Here is a 23,506-nt window from a genome sequence, read left to right on the forward strand (position 1 = left end):
TGTAAAAGATGGGCTTAGACAGGTTGAGAGACTTGTGAAAGGTAGGATGACCAACTGTCCTGGTTTGCCTGGGACTGTTCGATTTCACCACACCAAGTCCCATCTCTGGAAACTCTCAGCCCCCTGGGCAATGTGGAATGGTTGTCTTGATAGACAGCCACACAATTAATAAGTATGGAACTTGTAAATATTTCAGGAAGAGGATTGTTAAAACTGTTACAAATTATAGCAGCACTTACCGATATAATTACTGTTTTTATATAATCATATAATAATCATTATATCAACTTCCATCTCAATATAAACCAAGTGCTTCTAGACTTTTTTTCCTTTAATTTAATTTATTTTTTAAATTTTCATCATGATAAGTGTATTCTTTAATCCCCAGCCCCTATTTCCCCACTCCCTCACCCACCTCCCCTCTGGTAACCATCAGTTTGTTCTCCATAGTTAAGAGTCTATTTCTTGGTGTCTTTTTTTTTCCTTTTGCTGGTTTGTTTTGTTTCTTAAATTCCACATATGAGTGAGATTATATGGTATTTGTCTTTCTCTGACTGACTTATTTCCCTTAGCATTATACTTTCTAGATCCATCCATGTTGTTACAAATGGCAAGATTTTATTCTTTTGATGGCTGCGTAATATTCCATTGTACGTATGTACCACACCTCCTTTATGTATTCATCTATCAGTGGACACTTGGACTGCTTCCATAGTTTGGCTATTGTAAATAATGCTGCTATAAACAGGGGTGCATATATCCCTTTGAATTAGTGTTTTTGTATTTTTTGGGTAAATACTAAGTAATGCAATTTTTGGATCATAGGATAGTTTTATTTTTAATTTTTTGAGGAACCTCTATACTATTTTCCACAGTAGCTGTACCAGTTTGCATTTTCACCAGCAGAGCATGAGGGTTCCTTTTTCTCCACATCCTCACCAACATTTGTTTTCTGTGTTTTTGATTTTAGCTATTCTGACAGGTGTGAAGTGACATCTCATTGTAGTTTTGATTTGCATTTCCCTGATGATGAATGATGGTTGAGCATCTTTTCATGTGTCTTTTGACCGTGTGTATGTCTTCTTTTGAGAAATGTCTGTTCGTGTCTTCTGCCCATTTTTAATTGTGTTATTTGCTTTTTGGGTATTGAGTTATATCAATTCTTTCTATGTTTTGGATACTAATCCTTTGTCAGATATGTTATTTGCAAATATCTTCTCTCATTCAGTAGGTACGTTGCTTTTTAGTTTTATTTCCTTTGTTGTGCAAAAACTTTTTATTTTGATGTAGACCCAATAGTTTATATTTGCTTTTATTTCCCTTGCTTCAGGAGACATATCTGGAAAATGTTGCTATGGCTGATGTCAGACAGATTATTGCCTGTGCTCTCCTCAAGGATTTTTATGGTTTCCGGTCTCACATTTAGGTTTCTAATCCATCTTGAGTTTATTTTTGTGTATGGTGAAAGAAAGTGGTCCAGTTTCATTCTTTTGCATGTGGCCGTCCAGTTTTCCCAACACCATTTCTTGAAAAGACTATCTTTTTCCCATTGTATATTCACTTATTCAATTATTGATATAATAATTTTTGTATTTTATATAATCATATAATTATTATATCAAATTCCATCTCAGTATAAACCAGGTCCTTCTAGATATTTAAGAAGACCCTTTTCCTTTTATATTAATAATACTCACCAGACATTAGTGCTACTTACCAGTACTTGTAGTTTTCTTTCTTCTGGATCCAGAACCTTTGATGATAGACATGACAAATGACTTGTTTTGACCAGTGGAATGTGACTGGAAGTGATATGCATCACTTCAGGGTAGAGACATACAAGGATTGGTATGCAGTTCTCCATGTTCCTTGCAATGGATTCTGGTAGGGCCTTTCTCAGGTCCCTTTTGCTGGCTGGGCACTTACCCTGCAGCTGCTGTGACAGCTGGGGTGCTAATAGCTCACAGCTGTCTCTACCTCACAGGGCTAAGAGCACAAAATGTGAAGCCAGACCCTTGGTCAAGCCCAACTCTGCCATGAATGATTGGGTGGCCCTGGATGAATTACTTAACCTCTCTGGGTCTTAGTTTCCCTATCTTTAAAAGGGATAATCTCTACCTCATAGTGTTGAAGTAAGGATTAAATGAGTAATGCGTGTAAAACTCTTGTAACAGTTTGGCACATGGGTAAGTGCCTGGCTGGCTATTTTTATTTCTCTTGCTTTACTCTGACTCTATTGGAGTATGACAGTGTATTATCAAGGATGCTAATGCTGTCACAAAAGAGTAACAGATGAGAAAACAAAGTCACTTCACAGGTTTTTCAGTGTTACAAGGGGCTTTAATGCCAGTGTTGGGTTAAAAACTAATACAGAGGAATGATAATACTAAGTCAGCATTTACTATTTGCCTGGCATTGCATTATCTTACTGAATCTTCCCAGAACATCTGGAAATTACAATAATCCTGATTTCACAGGTGTGGAAATAGAGGCAGGAGAGGTGAAATACAGTTTCACAATGAGTAAATGGTAGCAGAGTCAGAAGTAAATAGAAATGAGATATTTGGGGATGAAATATTATTTAGCAATGAAAATGACAACTATGATTACTCTGGGTCAACAATGAAAAAATGGTGGTTACTCATTTTGTTTTAAGCAGAGGAAATGTTTGTTCATTTATTTACACAAGTTTTTCATACAACATCCACTAGACTATATATACCTTGACTTTAAAAAAAAACAAGCTTAAAAAAAGTTTTTAACATACCTTTGCAGAAAAGTTGCAAAGGTTGTACAGGGAGTTCCCATACACCTTCATCTAGCTTTCTGTAATGTTAACATCTTACATTACCATGCTATATTGGTCAAAACTATTGGTACATTACTGTTAAATAAACTCCAGGCTTTTTTTTTTCTTCAGACCTCACCAGTTTTTTCGCTAGAGTTCTTTGTGTATTCTAGGATTCAATCCAGGGTTTACTGAATTTTAGGTGAAGAAAAGCCTTGCCAATGATGGAAAAGCTTGTTTACTAATGGAATAAGGGTTTGGTATTAGGGCAGTGGGAATTATAAACGATTTTCCTTCTGTGGTCAAAACGGTCACACTCTTGTTACATTATATGGGAAGAGTTATTACAGGCGGGTTCTTGTACCATGGACGTTTGGTACTGTCCAGTGCAAATCACGTTGTGGACTAGAAAAGTCCTTAAACTATCTACTGGCCCCACGGAATAAGGGAGAAGCATGTATGCACATGTTGGGGGAGCTAGGTGATAGGGAAACCGAACCACCACCATTGTTGTAAGGAGGAGGGTACAGAAAGAGGGAGGGGCTGGACGCATTTAAATTTTGCCCTGTGGTTTCCATAATGCAATGGCTGGTCAATCTAGGAGAGTGACTTCAAAAGTTTTTTGTCTTTTGCTTGTTTAAAGTTATTTATTTATTTTGAGAGAGGGAGGGAGAGAGAGAGAGTGAGCAAGCACACATGCACATGGAGGAAGGGCAAAGAGAGAGGGTGAGAAACTCAAGCAGGGTCATCAGTGGAGAGCCTGACGTGGGGCTCAAACCCATGAACTGTGAGATCATAGTCTGAACCAAAACCAAGAGATGGACACTTAACCAACTGAGCCACCCAGGCACCCCTGTTTGTTTTATTAATTTGAGCTTCTGTCATTCTTTGAACAAAGATTTATTAATTATCTATAATGTGGCAGGCCCTCTGTTGGCTGCCTTACCTACACTCTATATCCCTATAATCCTCAAAACAAGATGTCCTTGTTTTTGCGATGTCCATTTAAAAATTTTTTTTTCAACGTTTTTTATTTATTTTTGGGACAGAGAGAGACAGAGCATGAACGGGGGAGGGGAGAGAGAGAGGGAGACACAGAATCGGAAACAGGCTCCAGGCTCCGAACCATCAGCCCAGAGCCTGACGCGGGGCTCGAACTCACGGACCATGAGATCGTGACCTGGCTGAAGTCGGACGCTTAACCGACTGCGCCACCCAGGCGCCCCTGCGATGTCCATTTTAAAGATCAAAAGGGTGAAGTCAGAGAGGCTAAGTGACTTGCCCAAGGACACAGTTTGTCAGTGGTAGAATTAGAACTCAGGTCTGTGTGACACGATTGTTCTTTTGTGTCCCCAAATTGGACTCCTTTGACATCCTCTCAGAAGAAGCCTCTTTGGAGTTTGGCATCAGAGGGGGACGCTTTATTCTGCTGAGCATTTGGCTAAGGGGACTGAAGGGCTACTTGGGAAGGGAGATGGAAGCTTCGGGAGGTTTAGTGGGGTTGTGTGCATATATGTTGCCAGTGGGGCTGCTGGGGGTAAACCATTGCTCGACTCAGAGATTATAACCTCTCCTTCCTCTTTTCCTCAATTGTGCAATCACTAGGATTCTCTTGGTTCAAACTAGCATTTGTATCAAAGCAAATGAGCAGGGCCCAGTCAGTCTCCAGATCCATCCGGGGTTCCCTTGGGACTGGCCAAGTTGAGTTTCTTGGGCCAGATGCCCGGGAAACCTCCAACTTGGCTTTGGGGGGTACACAGAATCAAAATAAACAAAGTGGAATAAAAAAGCTGGAGGCACCCCAGCATGCCCTATTTACAAACTGCTTTAGTTCCTTCTGGTTGTATTTGATTTTCTCCTTCACTGAGAAATGGGGCAACATCAGAATGACTTATGTGACAAAGAGAGGACTCCCGACCATCCTTCAGCCTCCCTCGCCTCCTCGGTCCCTTTTGTGTGACAGGATGCCCTCAATTACTCCCTCTGGGGGGGGTCCCAGTCAGAAGGAGATGGAGAGCCAACCATCTGTTACTGACTCCAGTGAGCAATTTAATTTTCTCTTGTTCCCAACAAGGAGGATTTTGTAAGTACATAAATTACCGTCAGTCCTGGTTAATCAGGAGCTTGCTGTCTGAAGGGGCGGAGATGTTCAAGCTGGAGACACCCACTGACCTGGGCTTACCGAGAGGGCAGACACCCTGAACCTTGGTAGAAAAGCCACATGAAAGAAGGAAAGAATGTCAGACATGGAAACTTCCTTAGAGATCATCCAATCTGACACCTCCTTTTATAAAGGAGGACATCAGGGCCAGAGGGGGGAAATGATCTGTCTAGCTAGGCAGGGCACAATTAGGCTTGAACTAAGGGGCCCTAATTCCTAAACCCTGTCTTTTCAACAGAACACAAGGTAAAATGAATGACCTGACTACTTGCCTTTGGGTTTAATCTCTAAAGGTGTGACCAAAGGACGGTAATCATGACAATGACAGCCACCACAGGAGCTACACTTGGCGTGACCCACAATGTAGGAGAGGCAGTTTAATGCAGAGTTAGTAGAATGGGCTCTGGAGCCAGACTGGCCGAGTCAAACCCCAGTTTTGTCATTTAATAGCTGTGTGATTTTGGGTAAGTCACATAACCTATAACAGACATTGTTAGTTTTGAGGCCTATCCCTTCACATCCCCTTTCCAGCCCAACTTTCCCTGTCTGGCATCTGCATCTTTATTGGACAGCTATCCTTGGGCCCCTAGAATCCACTCTGTCAAGATACCTTGCAGGTCCAGAGTCTTCTGGGGGCAGTCTTTGACCAATGACTGACAGATGTGGGGAGATAAATGCCCCAGCTTCCTTACCTCCTGGTCAGGATAGTTCCCGGGCATATGTTTTGCACCATTTCCCTGAGTTCCCTGCAGGATCAAGCTCTATTTACCCATGATAGTAGCTGGCTTAATAATGGGTATGTTATTGCTGCCTTTCTTTTCCTCACTGGTACTATGTCCTCTGCATCTCTTCATCAACTATTTGCGTTCAAACCTTTGCCTCAGGATCTGCATCTGGTTTGTTAATCCAAACTAAGACAGTGCCTCAGCTTTCTCATCTACAAAATGGTGTCCGTGATAGTTTCTCTATCAAAGAGTAGTTGTTAGGGTTAAATGGGCTAAAATGGCAAAGAACAGTGCCTGACCCAGAGTGAAACTACAAGAAATTATCTATGTAGCTGACCAATACTTACCTCATTATTTACCTCATTAATTCCATACTGTAGACATAATTACTACCATTATACAAATATGATAATCCAAGCTCAGAGAGGTTGTGATTTTTCCCAAAGTCATGAAGCTTAATAAGGAATAATGTCAAGATCCAAATGCAAATCCATCTTTGAAGTTCCTTCCATTTTTACCTCTGCCAAGAGGTTTTCCCTGATACTCCCAATCTGGGTCAAGGTCAAGGATCCTTCCTGTGCTCCTACTGTCTTAGTCACAGTAATTGTCCCAGTGTATTAAAATGGCCCACTTGTGGGGCACCTGGGGGCCTCAGTTGGTTAAGCATACACCTCTTGGTTTCGGCTCAGGTCATGATCTCATGGTTCATGGGATCATACCCCACTGTCAGTGCAGAGCCTGCTTGGGATTCTCTCTCTCTCTCTCTCTCTCTCTCTGCCCCTCCCTGCCCCCCTCTCTCTCTTTCTCAAAATAAATAAATAAACATTTAAAAATAAAATAAAATAAAACTAAATTAAATTAAATTAAATTAAATTAAATGGTCCACTTGCTTGTCAGACTTTCCCTCCAGGTTTCTAGCTCTGTGAATGCCAGGACCTTCCCTCAGGCACTTCTGTGGGCTCAGCATGTAGCCTGGTGCCCTGCACAGAGTAGGCTTCAAGTGAGTGCTGAATAAATAAGCGTGCAACCTGCAACCAGAGGAAGCCATGAGCAAGGTGGGGAGATGGGGCCCAGAGTGAACTCCAGGGTGTAAGTCTGCGTATGGGTCTCACAGTCTTCAGATTTCAATGGGAAGCATCTTGGAAGTCTTCCCAGGAAATACTCTTCTCTTCCCATTCCTGCTGCAGACAGGATTTGTAAATGCAGTTGATGGGCCTCACGGGGGTTCCAAAATTTCATCAAGGCAGCTAGCCCTTCTTAAAATCTTGTCAGGGAGACAAGGATCTCACATGTTACCACATAGAGATAAGTGAGCATCTGATCCCAGTAATTGTTCCATTGTGAGGGAACGCTGGAGTGCAGAGCTTTCAAGGACTGTTAAGCATGAAAAAGAGAAGGCAGGAGATGAACTATGGATTGGCCTGACTGGAAAGATGCTTACTGGAGAGGGAGGAGACCAAGATGAGGCCAGAAGTGCAGGGATCTTATAGTGATGGTGATCACTGATAATCACACCCACCTCTTTTGATGCCTGCCCTATATGTTGGCTTCAGCATATTGTTTATGAATCTAAGTTCTGGAGTCAATATTGCTTGAGTTTGAATCCTCTGTCACTTACAAGCTGTGTGATCTTGGGCGGCTTATTTAGTCTCTCTATCCCTCAGTTGTCTTATTTGTAAAAAAGGGATAACACATGCCTTCCTCACAGGACTGTCATAAATAACATAGCATGTGATGCGCTTGGGACAGTGGCTTACCACATAGTAAGCCAGTAGGCAATTGCTAGGCACTGAATAAGACTTTAAGGAGTAAAAGGTGGACAGTTTTTGTTCTCAGGAAGCTCGGAATCTAGAGTTGAGGTCGCTAAACTGTTTTTGATTACTTGCCCATGTGTAGTGACATGTTTGAGCAGGTTCCCCTAATAACTATTCGTTTGTTGGAGGGAGCTGAATGATAAAAATAGGAAGAGAATGCTCGGGGAGCATAGAGAAACAGCATATAGTTTAGTGCTGGGTAGGGATGGTGACTGGTGGGGGTCAGGGAAGGCTTCCTGAAGGAGTCAATACTTGAAGTGAGTCTCATGGGACACATCAGAGTTATCTGAGTAGAGAAGGCAGGAGAGGACTTCCCATGAAAAGGAATAATCTGGGTCAACACTGACAAATGGGGTTTCAAAGATCTGCTTGAAGAATGTTGAAAAGTTTGCATCGACAGCACTGTGTGGGAGAGTAGGAAAGGATTCCTCTGCTACTTAAAATCCCTCAGTGGTATCCCATGGCTCTTGGGATATAGACCAGGGCCCTATAAATGACCCATTAAAGTCCCATGTCCTGTCCCCTACCCCCTCTCAATGCCACCTTCTCCCACCCTCTCCTACCTTACTTGCTTGAGCCACACTGCCTGGCTTAGTTGGGCTCTTCCTAAAACTAGCGCTGAACCACAGAATCAGGTGCAAATGGTTTGTTCTCTGAGTGTTTCCAGGGGAAACCCATAAGGAAGCGGAAGAAGCCAAGTAAGAGTGTGATTTCAGGCGCAGTTCCAGACTGTTCCTGATCCCACAGGAAGCTTGGGAGTAATTTATACCTCAGACGTTTTCCTGCTTTGATTAGTCCACACCAACCAGTTGTTGGCGCTGGGCACCTGAGGGGGCATAAACTCCCAGGCACTGCTGGCTCTCTGTACAGGTGAGGTGTCTCCAGCTTCCGAAGGCGACAGGTGTAAGGTAAGTGGCTAGCGACAAATCACACAGGAACAGAAGGGATCCCAGAGCATGAGGGCAGGTGGGGAGCCCAACAGTGTCCATTACACTGGCCTACTTTTGGTAGCCTGGAGAGTCTTGGCTCTCTCGCCTACTTTATCTGGGTAACTTCTCATCCTGTAGACCACAGCTAAATGCCACTCTTGGCATTTGGGGAGGCAGTCTGACCTCTATGCACCCTACGTTTTTCTTCCTAGAACTTCAAAACAAATTGTCATCAATTACGTATGTAATTAGTTCCTATGCATTAGGCAAAACTTGGTCAATTGCAAATGACAGAAAACGAAGTCAAACTAGGTAGTGGACGCAAAAAACAGGGGAGTGACGTCCGCAGCTGGACAGGGGTGAGGTGTGACGGGAGAATGCAAGCACAGACACTGCCTGCAGCCCTGGGGCCTCCGGGCTTGCACGTGTGGTCTCCACGCAGCCAGGCTCTTCTCATTTCTAAAATCTGCTCTTTTCTGCTGGGCCTCCTTCTGTTATTGCAAACGTGGAGGGAATGTGGTAACCAGAATCTCCAGGTTCACATCCTCACAACTACTGCAAAACTGCAAAACACACCAACCTACCCTCGGGCAGCACATACCCACCCCTAGAACTATCACCGCAGAGTAACTGGGGTTAGGACACTGTGACTGGCCAGGCCTCGGTCATGTGCTCGCCCAGCGCTATGGACAGCAGGGCTCTGACCTGATAGCACCCCACCCCCAGGCACATGACTGGAGGGGACTGTGCTACTCCCCAAAGGAAATGTGGGGGAGCGGCTGGGGGCCCAATGTCTGTCATTTTTGATGGCATATTTCCCACAAATATTTACAGGTATTGCCCAATGCGTGCCAGCCACTCTTTTAGGTAATAAGAGATATGAAAGGAAATAAATATATTTAAGTCCTCGCCTATATCAGAGTTTTTATTGTGATAGGGAAAGACAGAAAATAAGCACATTAATAATCAGAAATGTGTCAGGTAGTGAAATGTTTTCTGGAGAAAAAACAAAGCAGAGTACAGATAATAGGGTGTGCTGAGGAGACTCCGTATCTTGCAGGATGGTCAGAGATGGCAACCTGGAAGATGGTGCTGGCAGGTGCCGGATGGTGACGAATCTCCTATGCCATTCTGAGAGACGTGAACTAAGTCCTCATGCCTGGTCTTCTTGTCTACCTGCCTTTCTTCCTCCCTTTCTAGTTTTCTCTTAAGATGTATTCTTTTTTTTTTTTTATAAATTTTTTTTTCAACGTTTATTTATTTTTGGGACAGAGAGAGACAGAGCATGAACGGGGGAGGGGCAGAGAGAGGGAGACACAGAATCGGAAACAGGCTCCAGGCTCTGAGCCATCAGCCCAGAGCCTGACGCGGGGCTCGAACTCACGGACCGTGAGATCGTGACCTGGCTGAAGTCGGACGCTTAACCGACTGCGCCACCCAGGCGCCCCAAGATGTATTCTTTAGACTGTATGTATCAGAATGCCCAAGGGGGGTAGGGTATTTATTTAAAAATGCAGGTTCCCAGGCCTCTCGGATTCAGAAAGCCTCTGAAGAGGGAAGAAAGTTGATCTCGTTAAGTGTTCTAGAAGGATAAGTCTGGAGGTGACCACACTGAGGATGGGCTGGAGGCCTGGCAGTTGTAGAGGTCTCAGAGACAGACAGAGAACATGTAGCTGGGGTGGTGGAACAGAAGAGAAAGTTTAGGTGGTGGCAGATTGGCAGGGGTTGGTGCCTGGTACAGTGTGGGGGTGAAGGCTGTTCAAAGGCTCCCTGTGCTCTGACTGGGGTGCTGGGTCATCCTGGACCATATACCTAGGAACAATGGACTGCAGGCATCACTGACACTACATCTCTTTCTTCGAATATTCTGTATCCAACGTGTGGTTTTAGAGTCACATATTATAATGGTGTCATTTTATTATTCAACAGATGAATAAAAAATTCTTGGTTTTTTTTCTCTTCTTGCTAGTATTTCCTCTTCTTTCTCTTTCTTTTTCTTTTTTTTCCCCTTGAGTTTCTGGACTTTTACTTGAAAGGGGTTGGTATTAACTGCATGTCTTTCTAATTTTGTTTCTGGTATAATTCATTTGCCAAGGGGAAACCATTAAGAAGGAGTCAGCTTTATCTTTGTGACATGGGAGAGAGACGGTGAATGACACTGAAGAGCTAAGAGACCTGATGGATTAAGAATATGGTGGCTAGGGGCGCCTGGGTGGCTCAGTCAGTTAAGTATCTGACTCTTGACATTGACTCATGTCATGATCTCATGGTTTGTGAGATTGAGCCCTGAGTCAGGTTCTACATTGAGCATGGAGTCTGCTTGGGATTCTCTCTCTCCTTCTCTCTTTCTGCCCCTCCCCAACTCGAGCTCTCTCCCTGTCTCTCTCAAAAGATACAAACATTAAAAAAATAATACGGTGGCTAGAAATTTTGGTTGTTCCATTAGGGTGTCTTTGGTGAAACTGGTTGCTCTGTTGGGGAAGATGATTCCCATTTCCTCACATCTATTCAGAATCCTAAAGGATAAAGAATAGTATTATCTCCATTTACTCTTCCCCAAATCTTCAGTGGGTGTGCCTTAGATATAACTAGCTGATGATTGGGTGTGAGGATTACATGAGATAATGCTGGTAAATTTCTTGGCACTCAGTATAATCCAGGTATTTTCTCAACGAAGGAGTCTTGACGGGTATCATTAGCCTCATTTTATATGCTCAGAGAAGTAAAGTGACTTGGCTGAGATCACACAACCAAGATGAAGATCTGGCTTCAAATCCTTGCCATTTGGATTCTACAATTTGAGTACTTTTCGCCACTGGGAAGCTGAGGACTGGGCAGGGTGTCAGGACCTCCATTTAACTGGCTGGAATTGGGGATGTCCTCTAACCAGGGTGGAAGACCACATTAGTTTGAGAAGCTGAGGCAGTGGTCTGGTTTTCTCCCCCATAGTGGCCCTGCCCAGGCCACAGATGGCAGATCCTGTATTCCAGAGACAAATCTAAATTCCCACTGATATTTGTTCAATAGCTGAGACATGCTAAGGTTAGCTGTCTTATAAATTATGGAACAGATTAACCAAGGTAGGCCTGAGACATAAATAACAAAGCCTCTCCACCCAGTGACAGGACACAAGGCCGGAGACAGCAAAAACACAGGAATTGTGGCAGAAAAGGAGACTATCTTCCTCTTTTAGGAGCAGGCTGATGGGGAAAAGGGCCAAGATGAAAGCAGAGGATAAGGGGCTAGGTACGAGAGAGAATTCTAGAAGGAAGTGATGACAGGACAAAGGAAAATAGGCCCTCAGGAGCAACCTCATCCACTTTTATGGTTTTGTGAAGTCTGGTTCACTGTTGGACACGATGTCTTGGAGGTGTTTGTGAGGCATCCAGTGGAGGTGTCCAGCAAGCAGCTTGGACACACGTGTTACCACTCCACTGGGAAGGTATGGGAAAGAGCTTTAGGTGCAGTATTTAATAACATAGAAGAAATGAGTGGTAGCTAAAACAATGAGATAAAACCAGAGCTTGTTGAGTGAGGAAAGAGGATGTTGATAAGGACGAAATATCAGCATTTAGCGCACAGAGAAAGCTTGGTCCAGTCATAGGGACTTGGACAGAAAAGTTAGAACCAGGAGAAAAACAAGTTCTACTTGAGCTCAGTGAGGGCTGAAATCTTGAAGGCGGATATGCAGCCACTGCCAGATGTGGAGAAAGAGAACGGAGAGAGCAGAGGAAAAAACAAACTCTGACTTCTTGTCCTTCTGTCCACCAATCTCCTATTGGATGAACCCAATCTGAAGTCAACTAGCAAGGGGTCCCTAGTGATGCCATCCAACAGGGGCAAACTTTCAAAGCTATGAGTCCTCGTGGCCATCTATCAGTACCTATGTATATTCTGGAGATGAGAGCTTCAAGAAGGTAGGTGTGCTCATGAAACAGCTGTCATGTGATACTGAGGTTATGGTGGATCACAATATAGTGAGTGTAGGTGGAGAAAAGAGTTCTCAGTGCACAGCACCTTTGTTCTTCCTCTTGTTCTCTTCTGAAACCATGGAGTCATCTATGGCATTTCTCTTTCTCTCATATCCATCTTCTCTTACCTCAGGAAGTCCCGTTGGCTCTACCCTCCACATCCAGAATGCTAATACTTCTTGCCATCTTCACTTCTGTTCCCTCATTCAAGCTGTCATCCTTACTCTCCTTGCTTGGATTAGTTCAATAGCCTTCCCTTGCCCCCTTGTAGTCCTTTGCCCACACAGCAGCAAGATAGATCCTTCAGAAATGCAAGTCAGATTATGTCACTCTTCTGCTCAAAACTCTGCTATGGACCCCATTTTGCTAAGTCAAAGCCAAAATCCTTTAGTGGCCAACTTGATGTGTCCCCCCGACTTCTCTGACATCACTTTCTACTACCCTTGCCTATATTCCCTCCCTCTGACCTCACTGACCTCCTTGCTGTTCTTCAAACACTCTAGAAAGCTCCCACCCTGGGACTTTTGCATTGGCTCTCCCTTCTGCCTAGAATGTTTTTCCACCAGCTGTTTAAGGGGTTGACACCCTCGCTTCCTTGATATCTCTTCTCAAATCACCTTCTCAGTGAGTACCCTGCCCACCCTATTTAAAATTGTAACCTACCCAAGCTTCCCCTTCCCCACTCTCCTGATCTACCTTACCCTCCCTCCTTTGTATTCACTGGGCTGTTTGTTACGAGGAGTAGTAGAGACCACCCATGAAAAGTACCCACCAAATGTGCAATTCTACACCTTCTGCACCTTCCAGTCTGGTTGGCACCCTGAGTGAGAATAAAAAAGGCGGGGATGTGGGACACCCCTCTTGACTGCTCAAGCTCTGCTTCCTCACACAGCCTACAACCTCATTATCCACACGCGGGAGCACAGGCAATCGCCTCGGGGTATGAAGCAGCTTGCAAAGAGGAGGGCTTGTGTGGCAGACGGGATGCTGAGGCAGAGCTGGCAGCCAGCAGGAGGGGCCCGCCCTCCTTTCCTGATGTCCTCAATCATCCACCAGAAGGGAACTGGGGCCACACAGCAGGACCTACTCTTCCCACAGAGGGTATGTGCGGGGTGGAGAGGGGTCTGTAACTTAGGGCTCACGGGAAGTTCCTCGCTTCCTCTTACTCTCTAGAAAAATGCTCCTGCTATTGGGGTAAGCTGTCAGTCCAACAAACATTTGTACCAGGTGCTAGGTGGGGAGACTGATCTGGTCCCTGCCTTTAGGGAGCTCTTGGCTGGGTTAGTCGGAGGAGAAGAGCAGGCAAGTAAATGCTTTCAATTACGCGTTACCAATAATTACTATGACGAGATAAGCACAGGCACTGGTAAACACACATGGCAAAGGGATGCTCCTGTTCCAGACTTGGGATGGCCTCTAAACTGAGTCTTAACTCATTCATTCATTCGTTCATTCAGTGAATTTTTTGAGGATCAGACATATGCAAAGGGGCCCTTTTTTAGGTGCAGGGGTTACAGTCAGGCATCAGAAAAAAATTTTCCTCTGATTCCAAGAAACTTAGTTTAGAGTCCAGGCAAGAAGACAGATATAACAAGTAAACTAAAAAAATAAATAAATGTTTACATTAAATTGCGTTTCGGTTCAAGGCCACGAAGAAAAACAGGAGCAACTTTAGAAGGGGTGTTTATGGGAGGTTTTCTCCCTTCCCCAAGGAAGTGAGGATTAAGGCCAGAGCCATAGGATGCTGGTGAAGCCGACTGGCAAAAAAGGGTGGGGTGAGTAGGGGCCCTGAGGCTCCAAGAGCCTGGAAAGGAGAAGAAAAGGAGGGGGCAGCCTGGAGGGGGCATTCTGGGCAAGGCAGGGTTCTGAGTGTAGAGGGCAGGGCCTCTGGTCCTGCTCCAAACACACGCATCCAGAACCTTTAAGGACTCAACATTCAAGTCATGCTCAGCTTCATGCCTCCCTTCAGGCCACTGGTGCATAGTCCCACATGTTATACCCCACTTTTCATTCAGGGCTTTGCTCAAATATCACCCCTCATGGCTCTTCCCTACAGCCTGAAGGCTGGGACGGTCACACTCACCTCTCAGTTCCCAGGCTGAGGGCGTAACTCATCTGTCCACATGTCTGTCGCCCACGCCAGGCTGTCAGGCCTTTGGAGCTGGGAATCTGCACCCCTGTGTGCAGAACCCATGGCTAAGACCAGGTAGGTACCCCAGTAAATATGTATGAAGAAGGGAGGAAAGTAGGAAGAGAAGAAGGAAGAAAGGAAGGGAGGAAGAAAGGAGGAGGAGGAGAGGAAAGAAGGAGCAAGCTTTTCAAAAACAGTGTAAATATTTAACCCTCACAAAGGATATATTCAGAAACCCTTATAAAAACCAGATATTTGCAAATGTCAATCTGGAATATATTATTTTTGCCACAAACCTTTTCCCAGGAGCCGTTGCTTTCTAGTCTTTATTACTTTTTCTTCACTTCCATTACCAGCATTAGCTCTTGGCTTTCTGTTTCAGTATGATGATTCACCGAGAAACCACTTTCTGTACGTTTTTAGAATTCAACTCATGAGCATTACTGTCTCAACCTCAAAAGCCACGCTGAGGTATGAATGCTGGGGTTCTCAAACCTACTCACTGGCAAAGCAAATGGCTCTCAAAAACCAAATTAATGATGCTGCAAAATGACAAATTACTATGTGTCATAGACCTCAGAGATCCCCAGAGAATAGTGCACACAGAGAAAGTTAAAGCCAGAATGCTAATGGTGACCGCGCTCACCTGGAAGGTATGGGGGAGGGGGGGCCTCTGGGAAAGACTTGGCAACTAGTTCTCCTCTCCAGATGCGGCTTACTCTCGCTCACACTGGGCCACGGGTTTAGCTAAGTACTCGGTTACTAAGGAAACCCAAGTTGTCAGTCCTGAGCCATATGGGAATAATGGTGATTTATTTAGGAAAAGCAAGGTTTGTCACTTTAAGCTTACTGCTACAAAATTGCTTTTTGATTACCTCCCTCCTTATTGCATTGTCTTGTCACAATAAACTACAGAAACAAGTGGCAAGGTTAATAATTATGGGCTTCGTTCTTGTCGCTCTCAGGGCCCAGCAAGGTCACGGTTGCAGCCTGAGTGTGGCAGGCAGGCTTGTTCTTCAAACCCCTCCCGGGGAGAAGAGGAGGGCTTCTGGAAGGGGGGCTGTGCAACACCCAGCTCTCTCCAGGAGGCTCTTACTCTGCACTCTGGGTGACGCCAGGGCGCTTCTGGAGCCAGAGTTCCTAAAATTCAGCCCTCCAGGTCTGAATCCAACCCGTCTTTCAAACCCAATCCAAACGCCGTCTCCTCTCTGGTTGAAATCATTCAGTCCTTTGCCATTCAGAGCTCACAGTTTGTGCCCTCAGTCAAGAAAGCTTGTTGAGTAACTACCAGGCGGCATGCACAGTGCTAGACTTTGCAGATGGCTCACTTCGTTTTGCCCTCACAACCACCTACGTACGAGATGGACGTCATCACTATACGTGGTTATGCTTTGCCTTTCAGGTTGGCACCATTCTCTTAGGCTGGCTTCTGCAAGATTTTCCGGCTGCCCATATCTCTAGGCCCAAATTAAAAAAAGAGAATTTAATGTTTTTATTTATTTTTGAGAGAGAGAGAGAGAGTGAGCAGGTGAGGGGCAGAGAGGGAGACACAGAATCCAAAGCAGGCTCCTGGCTTTGAGCTGTCAGCACAGAGCCCAACGCGGGGCTGGAACTCACGGACCGCAAGACCATGACCTGAGCCGAAGTAGGATGCTCAACCGACTGAGCCACCCAGGCGCCCCATCAAATTTTTTATAAAAAGGGAAGAAAGAGTCTGCCTTGACCTGGTTAGAAAGCCCCGGTGAAGAATCTGGTTAGGTTTGCCTTGGTTCAGGGGCCTAGCTCTTCCTGAATTAATTCAGTCAGGCAAGCAGAATCTCAGGCAAACGTATCAGTTTCCACTCAGATCGATTATTTAGAACAATATCTGAAAATAGGGAGGCTGCTGTTTCTGTCAGGAGGAGGTTCTGAGATACAAAATGATTTATGTTCATGACAGAGCCAGATACTTCATTATCTACTAGATAATGAACTAGTAGCACCTAACTAAAAGCACTAAAAGTAGCAACTTTTAGTAGCAACTAAAAGCACCTCCGAAACTGTGGTCAGCCTCCTACTCTGACTTGCTGGGTGACATCATCATCTGTGCAGTGCTTCTCGAGCCCAAGGCTTAGGACTCACTGTGGATACACCTTCTTCCTCATGTTTCATATGAGACTGCAGACCCCATCCTGCTATCCCATTTCTAAAATGCTGCCTGGTTTTCATTTGCTTTCCTTCACCCCCACTGAGAATATAACAACTCCATCCTTCCATCTCAAGACACAAGCCACGGCTCCTAACTAGCCTCTTTCCTCCATTTTCCCTCTCTATATCAGTCAGGGTCAGCTAGAAAACAGAAACTACTCTAAGTTTGCCCCTAGCTTATTTAAACAGAAGGAATGCAAGTGAGGACCTACCTCCAGTGGTAAAGATTGTGCGTTTGCCTTAGAGCATGCTTTTCCCCATTTTTCTAGAGGCTCTCATTATGTGGGGAGATGGCTAGATAGGGTACAGATGCAACAGAACACAAAGAATCCCAGTAATGGGTGGTTATTCCTCTTTGGGCTGCTCGGTCTCCTTTTAACTTCCTTCTGTGGGGCCTGCTAAAATCTACACGATGTTGGACTCTGATGGCTTAGCAGCAGTGCTCACTAAGCTTCCAGGATTTCTTCAACAATGATGCACAAGGGGTGTGTCTTGGCACTGCTGTGCATAGATTCTGCATGGTATCTAGAAGAATCTGTTTTCCCCCAGGACGCCTGGGTGGCTCGGTTGGTTAAGTGTCCAACTCTTGGTTTCAGCTCAGGTGATGATCTCACAGTTCATGAGTTTGCGCCTAGCATCGAACTCTGTGCTGACAGTGCAGAGCCTGCTTGGGATTCTCTCTCTCTCATTCTCTCTGCACCTCCCTCCCCCCCCCCCATAAATAAATAAACTTAAAAAAAAAAAAAGAAATGATTTCGCCCAAAAGGGAGATTAAGGGCCTCTTCCATTGAGACTGAGTACACTGATGATATAGGCGGAGTGCAACATGCACAGGAAATAAAGACCCAGAACCCAAAGTCATGGAGATAGGGAGTAGCTACCTTCTGCAGAGTGTTGGCAACAGCTAAACGCTAAAGAGCTCAACTGGTAATAGATCCTACATCTTAGGACTCTACTTGGAGTGTGCCTATTAGCAAAGCCTACTTACAAGGAAGGGTTCAAGGGAACAATGGCTTAGACAGTCTTCATAGACTTTACAGTGGCTGTTTTTATTAGAGCATAGCAAGCCCTTGTTTACATATCATCTATGGCTGCTTTGGAGCTACAAGGGCAGAGTTGAGTAGTTGCAACACAGTTTAGCCCACAAAGCTGAAGCTATTTATCTGGCCCATCGTAAAAGAAGTTGGCCAACCTTTGATCTAAGTGAGACATCATAGAGAATTAGACCAGGCAACTCAGGGAGATCTGGATGTCTCCACTTTTCCAGAGCATGTGAATTAAAATGATAATCTATTGATTTCTTATTGTTTTCTTTTTTCTTTTCTTTCTTTCTTTTGTCTTCCACTAAACTGTGAACATCTTGAGAGGAGACATTTTTTCTTCAGTTAACTTTGTCTTTTGGTACTTAGCACACTATACTTGCTCAGTAAATGTTTGTTGGGTAAATAGATGTATGTCGATTTCTATGGGTGTAACACTCACATATAGATATACAGAAAGCATCTTCTGCCTTTGCTTGCTGACCCCTATTCCTCACTGCCAGGAACCATGTGATTTGGTTGAAGCTGAATCTTTTACCCCCACTCTAGGGTTGGGAATGTGATCCAGGCCTGTCCAACAACATGGATGAAGCTAGAGTGTATTATACTTAGTAACATAAATCAGTCAGAGAAAGACAAATACCATATGATTTCACTCATATGTGGAATTTAAGAAACACAGCAGATAAACATAGGGGAAGGGAAGGAAAAATAAGAACAGGAGGGAGGCAAAACATAAGAGACTCTTAAATACACAGAATAAATTGAGGATTGCTACATGGGAAGTTGGGGGGGAGGGGAAAATGGGTGATGAGCATTAAGGAGGGCACTTATTGGGATGAGCAATGGGTATTATATGCAAGTGTTGAATCACTGAATTCTATTCCTGAAACCAGTACTACACTCTATGTTAGCTAACTTGAAGTTAAATAAATACAATGGTTTTCTGTCTTGATCTTCTCAACAACCTGTGCTGAGGATATTGTAGGATCCACTTTTTTTTTTTTTTCTAAAGATGGGAGAACTGAGAGTTCCTGGTAATTACGTAACTTGTGGAGGATCAGTGGCTACCAAGTGGTAGTGTGAGGTTTCAGTCCAGGTCATCCTTGACCATTTCCTTATTGAGGAGGGTGTGGGAGTGATACGGGTACCCACTGTGTCTCCTTATATACACAGCTATGTAATTCTCTTTTCAGGCTGGGGGTTTATTATTTTCTCAACTCATCCTTTTAGCATATTTTAAAAGTTCTGGATTAAAAAAAAACCCTTCTAGGAATTGCTCTATAATTAATTCCTGGACTATGCATACCCTGCTTTTCTATTAAAGACAGAATTGTGTCTGGAGCATCAAAACTTGATAAATACCCTTACATTCTCCAGAATGTGGCTTTAAAATGTCTTCTGTCTGGCACACCGGGGTGCGTCAGTCAGTTAAGTGTCCAACTCTTGATATCGGCTCGGGTCACGATCTCATGGTTCGGGAGATTGAGCCCTACGTCAGACTCATGCTGACAGCACAGAGACTTTGGGATTCTCTCTCCCTGTTTCTCTGCCCCTCTCACACTCATGTGCTTTTTTTCTCTCTCAAAATAGATAAAAACTTTAAAAAATCCTGTCTTATCATGCAATGTGCTCAAATTAAAATAGCTACAATTTATTGAGCACCTATTTTGTGTCAAGCTCTATTCCAAATCTTTGTATACATTTACTCATTTAATCCTTATAAAAATCTTAAGATACAGATATTACTGTTATCACCATTATTTTTAGATGGGAAGTAGAGGCATAGAGTGGCTATTGCCCAGAATCACAGACCATAGAGCTTGGATTTGGATTCAGGTGTTTTGTTACAGAGTTCCGTGTTTAATCGCATGCAATTCTGCCTGTGATTGTCTGATTTCTGGGTTGGGGGACAGGAGAGAGAATGAAAGGGGCAGGAAAATGTTATTCACCAGCACTCTGCAGAAGATGCCACATATGTTGTCTCACTTTATTCTTCTGAGCACATGTTGCCCGCACACTCTAACTTCCAAGGAAAGCCAAGGCATCTTCCCTCTGATCTCTCACTTCTCTTCTAAGAGGGAACACCTCTGATACAGTCCAAGAACACAGCAGAGCTCCTTTAAGAGGGAGTGTGGAGTTTAGTGGGAGGGGCAAAGGGAATATAAATGAACTAAGTCTTGAGAAAAGGGGAAATGCTCTGTCTTAGATAGTCCTTCCTTGAGGCCAGTGTTAGGAGCCCTTCAGGAAATAGTGTTTAACCAAAGAGAATTTAATAATAGAATTGAATAGAAGTGTGGGCAGGGTTAAATGAACCAGCAAATAATGTTGATGCACTCAGGGGTAGCATCAGTGGAAGTCACTGCTTTCCTTAGGCCTTCAAATGAAAAGGGAGGAAGATGTTACTGGAGCCCAGGAAGTAGGGGCACCTGGCAGGAGTTACAGCCCTAGGGACACAGACACTGCCAGAACTTCACAGCTGAAATACAGAGAAAGCAAAGAGGAAACACCCTTCTCTATTTCCTCTTGCTTTAGATCTTCTGTTGTAGCGACCATTCACACACAGAGAGTTGGGACACCAAGGCTTTTCTTTCCAGGAAGCAGCTTTATTCATACCAGCATGGGCTCAGCGGGCTAAGACCCAAAAGGCTGAGCCCTGAGCACAGCAGGGGGTTGCCTTTTCTACAATTTTTGCTCCTTTGTCTCCCATATATAGTAACATACGGTCTGAATGGGCAGTCATGTTACAGAGTCGTGAGGAAGGTCGCACACACGCGCATAGCCAGGTTGCCTTCCCTTGTCTTGAGGTTTTCACCACATTCCTTCAGGAGGGGCTCTACCACACTGTCAATACCTCTCACTGACCAAACTTAACTAACTGGAGCTTAAGGGTAGGGAGCTCCGAGATGCTGTCCTTGTGGGTCAGCCTCCTGGCAGAAGAATGGCAGATTGTGGATTTGTGTAAGTGTGAATGGCCAGTGGAGAATAACCAGCACACGGCTGGGGCCATAGCATGAGCTTAAGTCTGCCTCCAATTGGGAGATTCTCTTTGTTCTTCCCCTCTCTTGGAGCACAAACAGATCATAGGAAGAGGAACTGACATGCTTAGGTGATCAGCTCTATGCTTTAGGGATAAGTGCTCTCTCTTTTGGGGTTGAACATGAACTTGGTAAGGTTCTTCCCACTGTGGAAATGATAAGACCTAGAGGTCTAAGATTGGGATGTGGTCAAGGAATGGTTATCTCCCTAAATTCCTGTCTGGCTCTTAAGATGAAAGGGCAAAAGAGTGTTTTCAGTCTATTTTATATGGACAAACAGAGTGGACTCTGGGGCTGAAGTCTTGGTTAGTAGTGGACAGTATGTTTTCCTAGAAGGTTGTCTATTTACCTAGGAACAGGACAGAGGGGGCATGATGGATAAGGTGAATTAGAACTCAACATCCAGAGGAGAGGTGGGTGGGGAATGGGTGAAATAGATGAAGGGGATTAAGAGGTATAAACTTCCAGTTGTAAAATAAACAGTCACGGAGATGAAAAGCTACAACATAGGGGAATATAGTAAAACAAACAAACAAAAAACCCCACATGCATTCTACCCTCCGTCTAACGTGCTTTCTTGTCCTGCAGCATTTCGAAAGGTATCCTTTGAGACTCCTTTCCCAGACTCCTTTGCTGTGGGGGTTCTAGATGTCTTTGGAGGTCAGCCCATCAGGATTGGCTTGTATGAGATTTAGAAGCGAGGGAGGCCTTGCTTCTACTATTTCTTCTGAAAACCATGGCTGCAAAGACTTTTTTTTTCTTTTTCTTTTTTTTCTGAAGCAGCATTAGCAGAGACTTCACTGTCCATCAGCCAGCTTCATGGTTATTAAGATGCAGGATGTCTGGCAGTGATGCAAATGGTGCAGATTGTAATAGGAACCTTGTGGCTCTGCAGCTAGCTGTGGTGGAGATAGCCTCCTCGTGACAGCAGTATCACAGTGGCTTCCTGACCATGACCCTGAGAGTGGATTTGCAGCCGGGGGGCCTCCAGATGGTACAAGAGGCAGCAGCTCTCTCAGGGCCTGCGGCATGGTTTGGAGAGTTTATTCCTAAAAATTCAACTTTGAGCTTGCCCTTAGCGCTCAATAACCCTCTTAGACATTTGATCACTGTAATAAATTCCGTGTCTGCCTCACTTAGCTATGGTGGATTTTTTCCTCTGAAGCTGAACCTTAAACAAAATAGGTGGCCCTAGTGATAATAATACTAGCTAACATTAAATGAGTGCTTACTATGTGAGTATTCTAAGCACTTTACATGAATTATTTTATTCATTCAATTCTCTTGTCAATCCTATGGGCTAGGTGTGATATTGATCCTCATTTTATAGGTGAGAAATCTGAGGACTACAGAAGCTCAATAACTTGCCCCACGTTGCCAGATTTCAAGTGGTGAGAACAGGTATTCAGTGCTGTGACTGCTTCTGGTGCCTGGGCTATTGAACCTTTGTTCGATGAGACAGGTAGGCTGAGGATTCTGGGATTCCAGCTCTCAGGCATCATCTCCTTTTTTGACGATATAATTAATACAATCCAAAGAGGAAACAGAGGCCTAGACATATTGTGTATTTGACCCAAGGTCATGTGGATAATATGTGGCCAACCTGGGATTCAAACACGTCTCCTTAACTTCAAAATCTATGCTATTGTCCACGTGAGTCTGTTCCTGCTGCCCCCTGACAGCCCTTAAAATCTGAGAAGACAGCTCTCATATCTCAGTGACTCTTCTCTGCAAGTTAAACAACCTGAGTACTTTTAGCTTTACCTCTCTGAGCTCTCTCTCCACCTGGATCCCCCTCCCCCAGTTTGTGACTGTCCCTCTTCAAGTTTGTCATCTTGGACAGATCACAGAGCTCTCTGTGTGGTCTGACAAGCACAGAAAAGCCCCCAGCATGAAAGCTTGGGGCTTGGTCAGACTCTTTTAGTTCAGAGGAGCAAATCTCTGTCTTGCTGTCATCTTCCCCCAAATGCCTTCCCGGTGGGACCCATTCACTTTGTCTTTAAGGAGGGTGTGACATATATATTTTCACACAAATTAAGAGCTTTTTTTTTGCAAGGCCATTCTAAGCAGGCGGGTAGGTTCAATTTCCTTTCCACTCCGGAGCTGGAGTGGACTTTTGAGGAGTTATTTATGGGCAGAATGCTAATTACTTAACTACAAATATGTAAATACTTTGAGAATAAATTCATCACAATATATTAGACATCACATTGTAATTAAGCTCAATTAGGTATTATTAGTGGTATTAATGTCATGTAGCTCATGCCTGTTCCTAATGAATATATTAACCCAGCCTTGCTGCCACCATCCATGTGGGTGCATTATGATGATGATGATAATAGACACATAATTAGAGCATTATTGCTTTGCTTGCAAATTGTGGGGAGAAATGTCTGTCTTTAGAATCTGAATGATTGGCCTGACTCAATATGTTAGATGTAGCCAGGGGATTGTGTAGCCTAGAAATGAGAGTTAACATCTTGGGATCCTAGTCTGTAGCTTTCAAAGAAAGAGGTTTCTGGTTTTCTTTCATGGATTAGAGTAAATTCAATAGAAATGGAGTGTGGAGCTGGAAGCCGCCGTAGGCAAAATCTCAAAGACATCAATTAAAATTGCCCAAGATCATACAAAAATAAGTGTTAGAGCCAGGATTTGAACTCTGTTTGTCTGACAATGGTTCGTAAATGAATTCAGTGTAGGGCACTGTAAAAATTTAGGGCCA

This window comes from Lynx rufus, unplaced genomic scaffold (assembly GCF_022079265.1).
Source record: "Lynx rufus isolate CCGP_SWC_20201006 ecotype Redwood Valley unplaced genomic scaffold, mLynRuf1.p SCAF_2, whole genome shotgun sequence".
NCBI classification, from domain to species: Eukaryota; Metazoa; Chordata; class Mammalia; order Carnivora; family Felidae; genus Lynx; species Lynx rufus.